Source organism: Physeter macrocephalus, chromosome 21 (genome assembly GCF_002837175.3).
Source record: "Physeter macrocephalus isolate SW-GA chromosome 21, ASM283717v5, whole genome shotgun sequence".
NCBI lineage: Eukaryota > Metazoa > Chordata > Mammalia > Artiodactyla > Physeteridae > Physeter > Physeter macrocephalus.
In genome coordinates, this window is record NC_041234.1 from 10,093,848 (window position 1) to 10,103,409 (window position 9,562).

Sequence of the window (9,562 nt, forward strand, 5' to 3'; positions counted from 1 at the left end):
AGACATTAGCTAGTAAACCCAGCAGAACAAAAGTTGTTTTTCTGCATTATATTTTATGCTAACTCTGAAGATATACCCGTATTAATTAAATCAACAAGCTTAAAATTAGCTTTTACAATATTTACTAAAGATTATTCTAGATCATGTGAACTGGAAAAACAATTGGGTTAGTTTTTGTTATACTTTTAACAATTTTTATATAAGTACTAGTTTGTTGAAGCCAATTAAATAGAGCTCTTTTACAAATAACGATTTTGGCAACATAATCTGGAGGTAGAAAGATACCATATTTATAAAGTAGACATTAGACATATAGACAGACAAAACCAGTGATCTCATAGTTTTCATTTTAAAACTTTAGTCATGAATCAGGTACAATACAAAACTCACTAGTTTATAAATAACAGTTAGAATTAATTAAGTGTACTCATTCAGATGGCTAGTCTTTTTTTATTTGTGGAGAAGACGTTTAAGATCTGTATTTGCCCTTGACAAGCGATTTTAAGGAGACTGTTCAGGCAAGAGTCTTTTAGCAGTTTGTGTTTCAAGAGGTCCCTTTCCTTTTTTTTTTTTTCTTCTTCTTTTTTTTTTTTTTTTTTTTTTTTTAAGTTCTACAGACTGAGCTAATCCAGACTCATAACTTTAAGGGGCAGGGAAGGAAATGTAAGTTTTGTCCTAGGGAGTTTTGGAGTATATTTCTCTATTATCATAAGTCTTTGAGTAATCACTACTGATTTTTCTCTTAAGTAAAGGACAATTTTACGCTAATATCCTGATCATTTATAATATCTATAAGCATTTTAAGAGGGATGGGTGAGGCCTTGGGACGGGTAAAGTTAGGTGCACTTTGACTTGCTTCTAGAATCGTATTTCTGATTTTATATAGATTTACAAGACAAAGACAGTTGTTTCTATTAGCCGTTGACTATTGGACTCCAGCTGATCTGTTCCTGGATTTTTTGTAGGAGGTCTTGGAAAACTACTGAGGAAACAGGGTGATTTTTTTTTTTTTTTTTTTTTTTTTTTTTTTTTTTGTGGTACGCGGGCCTCTGACTTTTGTGGCCCGGCATGTGGGATCTTCCCGGACCGGGGCACGAACCCGTGTCCCCTGCATCGGCAGGCGGATTCTCAACCACTGCGCCACCAGGGAAGCCCGAGGGTGATTTTTAAGAGCGGAATTTATGTTGGATTTTTGTTTTAATTTTAATTTTTTTCATCATAATAAGGAATTTCTTAATATTCATTATAATTTTTTTTCCTTTCAATTTGATCCTCCCATAAGTACCAATATGAGAGATGTTTATGACGAGAGCTCTCACAAAATTTTTTCCTTTTAAATACAGCCAGTTTATTTATTTATTTATTTTTCTTGTTTTTTATTGGGGTATAGTTGTTTTACAATGTTGTGTTAGTTTCTACTGTACAGCGAAGAGGAGTTCCCTGTGCTATACAGCAGGTTCTCATTAGTTATCTATTTTATACACAGTAGTGTATATATGTCGATCCCAATCTCCCAATTCATTCCACCCCAATTTCCCCCCTTAGTGTCCATACGTTTGTTCTCTATGTCTATGTCTCTATTTTTGCCTTGCAAACCGGTTCATTTGTGAATACAGCCAATTTAAAGGATCCATCATCTGGCCATTGGCAAGTAGGATCTTATATTAATTTCAAACAGCAACTCAAACCAATAAGTATTTTTTTTTTACTGCTTAACCAAAAATGCAAGAGATATATCATGAGAGATTATTTAGCCCTCACAAGATCCAGAAAGTTCATTCCCAGAGTTAGTCTAAAAAAGTAAAAGCCCTTTGTTGCTACAGGTGGTACGAATGGTATAGTGAAAACAATCTCTCTAGGGTCCCACAAAAATGTGGGGCACTCCAGCCATAAACCCATTAATTTATGGCACCAGGCAGGCACTACTGGAATGGTGCTTTTCCAGTACTAACAAGCAATAAAAGTTGAGATGACAAATGCCCCTTATGGGCCAGGACCCCTTATGACAAACTCCCCTGAGAGCTGGCACAACCAGACAATGAGAGTGCTGGTAAGTTCATGTCTTGGAACCCCAGTCTATTCAACTAGCCACCAGATACACCCCAGTAAATGCACCTTCTGGATGACAGACCAGAGGGAATATTCTCACTGGACAAAATACCAGGCCCTCAAGACATAAAAGAAGACGGAAGGTAAAACCCCATCTCGTTTTTACATAGAGGAACCACAGCAAAGTTTGTCTAAATAGACGCCGGTCTGGTGACAGCTGTTAATCTGTGAGGCTGGCTTGAACAGCAGGCTTATAGGGCCTATGCCTACTGTACTGCCCTATGGTTCTTTCTCCTTATGACAAATGACACAACAGACAGAGACAAAGTAAAACAGTGACCATGTTTGAGAAGAATAGAATTCTAAAGTTTCCCTAAGTCTAAGGAACTAGCTACACAATTATTTTCTCCTGCTAACCTACATTTAGAGAGAAAAAAAGGGACTCTCACTACTTTCCCTTCCATCAGACCTTGAAGGCAGCAATCTGGGAGGCTGACATGGTAAGAAATCTTACCTTCTGCGGCCTTTATCACATGTACCAGGATCTCTCAGCTGCAGCAGCCACAGGATGGGAAGCCTCCTGCCTGGCTTGCCAACTGTCAGGGAGGGGGAGATTTACCCCTCTACACCTCTTGAGTTCTTGTGGTTGGACTAATAAAAAAATTGACACAAGACAGATTAACAGGAGAAAAAGAAACAAACTGTAATTCATGCACATGGAGGTTTCTTAGAAATGGGACCTAAGAAGTGGCCAAAAAAGGGCAGCTTTTATATTTTTAGACGAAGAAACAACAAAGTTTTGAGGAATGGACAGGACAAATAAACTTGCATTTTGAGTGCTCAATTAGTGAAGAATCTAACCCGAATTTGGGCTTGGGGTAGTAAATTAAAGAAGTAACAGGGTTTGTTTATATAGGCTTCTCTGCCTGAATTCCCTATTTCTGGCTATAAGAGTGTCCTTCTACCTCCAGATGCAGGGAGTGCATCTTTCACATGAGAGATTTCCTGCTTTCAGGGAGACATAAAGGAGGGTCAGACTGTCCCTCCTGCATTGGCCATTTCTTCAGTAACCGTAATACAAGGTAATCAATATGCTTTTGTGGCACATTTTGGGGCTGCCTGCCTTGAGCCCCAATGGGTGAGATGCACAGGAGCCACTCTGTTGACACTTTCTGCCTTGAACTGGTAGAGCCAGATCCCAACGCACTAAAAGAGCATTTTAGTTAGGTTATCTTGAGTATAATTTGGCAAATTCTAAGAGAGGGCTAGATTTTGGTGGGGAAGAAACAGTAATAAAAATGGACGTGGTTTAGAAGGGCAGCTGGAAAGGACTGAAAGAGTCGATGCATAACAAAATTCTAGGAACTTTGAGTTGCATCCAGGTGGGGGAAAAAAAACACCTCCACACTAAAATTAAATAATAAATGCTCCAATGTGGACAAGATACTTAATTTTACTTGCTAAAGCAAATTTTTGACTGATTTGGTAGTGTTTTGTCTGAGAGCATTGCATTTTCTCTGACATATGCTGGATTTAAGAAAACATTCCTACATAGGAGAGTGATATTGTCTAGGTAAAAATAGTAACTGCCATTCATGAAACACCCAATATTTGCTAGTCATTTTGATGGGTGCTTTATACACAATATATACATTCCCACAGTCATACAAGATAGGGTTTATCAAACTCAGTTGGCAAATGAAGAACTTGCAATATTCTCATGTTCACAAGGTTGTAAGTGACACAGCTAGACTAGACTCCTGGTCTAAATTTCTGTAGGGCACACACTGTTCCACCACTCCCACCCTGAAGCTGACCTTGCGTATTGTTATTCACCTTTCTTCTCACTACTCCATAGTATATCTCAGGTGATTTAAGGAAAAAAAAAAAGTTTGTGCCCAAAGTACTGGATTGGAATACATAGCCAGGGTGATAAGAAAACCAAAATAAACGAAGGATATGAATAATTAAAGGAAGGATATACTATCTGGTAACAATGTGATCATCTATATATGCAGTGTCAGTTAACCTCGAAAGATGGGGTCTCACAAAATTATCAGGCTCAGCCCATTTCCTGTAGTATGTAAGTCTTGCAGAACAGAAGTTACATTAGAAGCCAAGTTTGGGTGGTAGAGGAGAAATAATCAGTGTGTTTTTTGTTTTCTCTCTGAAAGCTCACCTCCTATGTGAGTCCTCTACCTTGCTCTTCAGCTCTCCCATCTCACATCTTTCCTGAGACACAGATCCATTGTCCGTAAGATTTACAGTGGAGAGAGTACTCAAGAGTTTGCAGGGATGTGGCACTTCCCAGGAAACCATTCATTAAAGAGACAGGAGCTGAGACGAGGACCTAGATGAACGATGACTGAGGAGAACACCACCCAGTAGTGTAGGGAGTCTTGCAGAGACTTTCCCTAGCCTGATCTTAGACCTATGCCATCAGGCAGCCTCCTGCGAGGAAGGTCTCAAGGAGGTGAGGACCTTGTTGTAAGGGCAGTGGCAGAGGGAAGTTCCCAAGGGTCTGAAAGGAGTATAATCGAGAATCCTGTGTGAAACTGAGGGTGCCCTCTACCCCAGAACAGAGGAGGCGCCAGAGATCGAGGCCCTGTCGGTGGTGAGGTGAGGGGTAGCGCTCACTTCCTCCTAGGGAGCCTGAGGAAGGTGAGAGACTTTGCCTCCTGCGGCGAGCAGCCTCGGGGGTGAGGAGTTCCAGGTTCCAGCAGGAACCGAGTCGAGGTGAGGAGCCTGAATGACGAATGGGAGACATCCCCCACCCCCTGCCTCCCCTCCAAAACCTCGCACCTCTTCTAAGTCCTGGCAGGCCTTGCGCAGCGCAGTCAGGCTGAGGGAGATTTCGGCCCAGAGGCTCTCAGGGCGGTGAGGGCCTTGGTTTATGTGGGCAGCCCCAGTTCAGCACATGGAGGAGAAGATACTGGCAAGAGTCTGGGTGAGCAAACCTAGGTGGAAAGTCCCAACGAGGCCCTGCTTGCCACTCTCAGAGGACCCAAGCATGGCAGTCAGGTGGAGGGAAGCCTTCCTTTCCTATTTGATAGATCAGGAAGCTGAGGGCTTTGCCCTGAAGGAGTTCAAAGACGGAACTCTGAGTGAGGTCTGAGGGGCCCTCAACCCCAGAACAGTGAAGTGGCACAGAACTTGTGGCTTCCGTCAAGCCTGGGAAGCCCCACGCAGGGCTATCGGGCTTACTTCTGAGAGGAGGGTCTCAGGGATGTGAGGGCGTTGGTTTGAAGGGAGGGGCCTCAAGTTAGCAGAGGAAAGCATCCCAAGTGTGGCCAGGAGTCAGGAAAAGGACCCTATGTGAGGACTGAGGGAATTCCCGCCCTGCTGCCAGCCTGGGGTGTCTGTTCAACTGGTGGTGTGATGACTGACACTCATTTTCTCCTATGGTACCACGGGGAGGGGAGGGTGGGGGATGGGAGGCAGGAAGGCTGAGGGTGGTGGGGAGGCAGGAGGTGGGGGGGTGAGAGATTTTGTTTATAAGGGATAGTTTATCCCCCACAATAGGAGGATTTCCAGATCTTTCCAGTAGTTTAGTTGTCTGGGGGGAAACACCCACAACTAGGGTATAAGAGAATCCATCCCCTATTCTCAGCCTTGGAGACCACTGGCAACTGGGGAAACTCTCATATCCTCCTGGGGTGGGGTGTGTCTCAGGAGACGCTGGCAGAAAGAGAGAAGTCCCAGACTATGCCAAGGGTCAAAGGAAGGGAAAAACTGAAGGGATCACCAATCACTGAAGAGATAACAAAAAATCTAGGCCCTACCTTTGCATTCAGAACTTGAAGGTTCAGGGCAGGGCTGTCAGGCTGAGGATCACCCTCACTTATTTACATCAAATGTAAGAGAGAAGAGTATAAGGTTAGTATGAAGTTGCAGCCACCAGTCAGCAGAGGGGAGGTGTACCAGGTACTACCTGGAGAACAGGTGAGTATCCTGAATGACAACTGAGCACCCAAGCAGCCCATGACAGAGAGGGCTCCACATAACTCTCAGTTGGGTGCCCCCTGACAGAGAGAGGGGCTAAGGAACCCCTTTACTTCCTCCTCTGGGGTCTCAGGGAAGTGTTGGATTTGGTCTGAGGTGTCAACTTCAAAGCAACAGAATAGAAGGGGCCCTGGACCTGCCAACAGTTGACATGATGATCCTGACTGTAAACTGAGAAGACTGTCACACCCCACAACAGAGGCTTCCTACTGGCAGCCCCTGCTGTTATCCTAGTATACCCCAGGCAGAGCTGACAGGCTGCAGTCTAAGGTTCTAACATCCTCCACAGGGTTCTCAGGGGACAGGCTGACCAAAACAGAAGCCTTGAGGGGTCCTCGAGCAGTGCCCTCAAGAACCCTGCAGAGGTGGCCTTGGTTAAAGCCAGGGAGGAATCTCCCCGCTGAAGGTGCTCATAGAATCTTATTCTCCCTTCCTCCAGGTGTCCACATCTTCTGACCTCCTGTCTATACTCCTTCGTGCTGTCCTTGACCATGCCTCAGAGTCAGAAGAGTAAGGTCCATGCTGGTGATAAACGCCACTAGGCCGGAGGTGAGACCGAGTTGTGGGGGTGCCCAGGCCATAGCAGCAGCAGAAGAGGAGTCCAATACCACCTCCTCTCCTCAGTGTGGAGACATTACCCAAAGTCTGCCTGCTGCTGGGTCATGTAGCACTGCCCAGGAGCCTCAAAGAGCACCAACTACCACCACTACTTCTGCAGGCATTTCTTACACAAGATCTGATGAAGCTTCCAACAGCCAACATGAGGATAGGGCAAGCACCTATGAGGTCCCACCCTTCACTGAGAGCTCAGGAACTGACTTTTTAACCAGGAAGCCTGGGTTGTTGGAGCAGCAGTTCCTTCTGTACAAGTATAAAATGAAACAGCCCATTATGAAGGAAGATATGCTGAAGATTGTCAACCAAAAGTACCAAGACTGATTTGCTGAGATTCTCAAGAGAGCCTCTGAGCTCATTGAGATAGTCTTTGCAGTAGATGTGAAGGAAGTCGACTCAACAAGTCACTGCTACGATCTTGTCAGCAAATTGAAACTTCCCAACAATGGGAGGGTGCGTGGTAGAAGGGGGTTACCCAAGACCGGTCTCCTGATGAATCTCCTGGGTATGATCTTCATGAAGGGCAACTGTGCCACTGAGGAAGACATCTGGAAATTCCTGAGTATGATGCGAGCGTATGCTGGAAGGAAACATTTCATCTATGGGGAGCCCAGGTAGATCACCAAAGATTTAGTGAGGCTGAAGTACCTGGAGTACCGTCAGGTGCCCAACGGTGATCCTCCGCGCTATGAGTTCCTGTGGGGCCCGAGAGCCCACGCCGAGACCAGCAAGATGAAAGTCCTGGAATTTTTGGCAAAGGTCAATGATACAGTTCCCAGTGCCTTCCCATCTTACTATGAAGAAGCTTTGCGAGATGAAGAAGAGAAAGCCAGAGCCACGGATGAAGCCAGGGCTGACACTACTGCCAGTCAGTGCACCTTCCAGGGCCATGCCCAGCAACATCTTCCCATCCCTGTTGAAGTCTGAGGTTTTTTATCCCCCAGACAAGAAAATATAACATCACAATAGGGATTATATTCTTGGAAATGTGAAAGAATCCCACAGTAAAACAGTTAGGATAATGGGATAGAAAAAAAAAGTAAAACATGATCAATCTTACTTTTCCTTGTTCCTTTCAATCTTTAGCTTTGTAAAAGTAATTGATTTATACTCTGAGTTTCTTAGCTTCTTCAAGAAAGTAAGAGAAATTAAATCTTAATAAATTACACCTTGTGTTCACTGGCTCTTTTATTCACCAAATGTTGAGCATCTGCTCTTTGGAAGGTTCAGTGTTAGTACTGGGGATGCTAAGAAAGAAAATCCAGCCTCTACTCAGAGAATTTTAGAGCCTGTGAGTTGCACTCATATGAGTAAGATACTGAAATATTCTCTATGACCTATAGGTAAAGTAAAAAGAATGGGTGAGGAGGAGGGTGTTCCTTATGAGAGCAGTTAAGTGTAAATTTCCTGAGCAAGGCAGTTTGGGACTTTAGGAAACTGCAAGTCCTCAGTGGAATGTAATTTTCATTTCCATTGTGTGGTGGGCTAGTTGAGGTCCTGGAAGTGGTGAGTAGAGGCCAAACCCTCCAACAGTACGCTTCAGAGTTGACAGGAAAAACCCTCTATTAGTCTGCTCAGGCTGCTATAACAATACCACAGACTGGGTGGCTTAAACAACAGCCATTTATTTTTCACAGATATGGAAGTTGGGAAGTTCACAATCAATGTGCCAGTGGGTTCCATTCCTTGTGAGAGCTCTCTTCCTGGCTTACAGACAGCAACCTTCTCTCTGTCCTCACATGGCAGAGAGAGTGAGTTCTGGTCTCTCTTGCTCTTCTTCTAAGACCACTAATTGCATCATGGGTGCCCCGTCCTCATAACTTCATCTAAACCTAATTACTTCCCTAAGATTTCACCTCCAAATACCATCATATGGAGGCGGGGTGGTGGAGGGGTGGTGGTTAGGGTTTCAACATATGAATTTTGCGGGGACACAAACATTCAGCCTATAATGGAAAACTGCTGCTACAACTTACTTTGGGATTGTGGGTGAACCATAGAAAAATCTCCACCTGGGGCAGGAAAGGAAGGTGTCCTTTGCTCTTGTTCTAGCGCAGATTGTGCAAACTAGGTGCTCTACACACATCGTCTCCAGGGAGTTTCTGAAAAATAACGGGGATGTCCCCTTAGGTGAGATGCCAAGAAACCACTGTGCTGGGACTCTTTGCCCCAAACTGGGAGACCTAGAGTCTGCTCCATTATAAAGGCATTTTAATTAGGTTATCTTGAGTATAGTTTGGCAAACTCTCAAGTGAGTGATAGCTTTTGGATGAGGGTGTAATGAATGAAAACAGAGGTGGTTTGGATGGAAGGGCACCTAGAAGGGATGGTAGGACTTGTTCTTTGACATCAATCTAGGAGCTTGAGCTGCATCCAGCTGGGAAAAACAACTCCACACCTGAATTAAATGATAAATGCTCTAATTGGGAACGTTAATTTCACCAGCTAGAGAGAATTTTTGGTTGATTCAGTGTTCTTTTTCTAAGAATATTGTATATTCTTTGAAATTTCCTGGATTAAAAAAAAATTCCAAGGGAGGTGAATTTTGATCATCTGAGATCAAAATAATATTAATAACTGCTGTTCTTTAAATAGTGGGTGATATTTGCTAGTCCTCTTGCCATGTGGTATATATAGTACATACATTGCAACAGTCTTATAAGATAGGGCTTATCAAACTTGGCAGATGAAGAACTCACAGTTTTTTCAAGTTCACAAGACTGGTTATTAGCAGAGGTGGGAATAGACCCCTGGTCTGAATTTGTCTAGAGGCCACACTGCTCCACTCCTCCCAGCCTGAGGCAGACCTGTCTCCTAATTCACTTTTCTTTGCACTATTCCAAAATGTATCTCAAGCAATAAAAAAGCACTTGTAGCCAAAGTGCTAAAAGCAGGC

The 9,562-nt window shown here is 43.9% G+C and overlaps 1 pseudogene; it reads left to right on the plus strand.

The window, feature by feature from the left end:
- Nucleotides 1-6,570: 6,570 nt before the first annotated feature.
- On the plus strand, nt 6,571-7,593 carry LOC102991042 (melanoma-associated antigen B5-like; annotated as a pseudogene).
- The last annotated feature ends 1,969 nt before the right edge of the window (nt 7,594-9,562 follow it).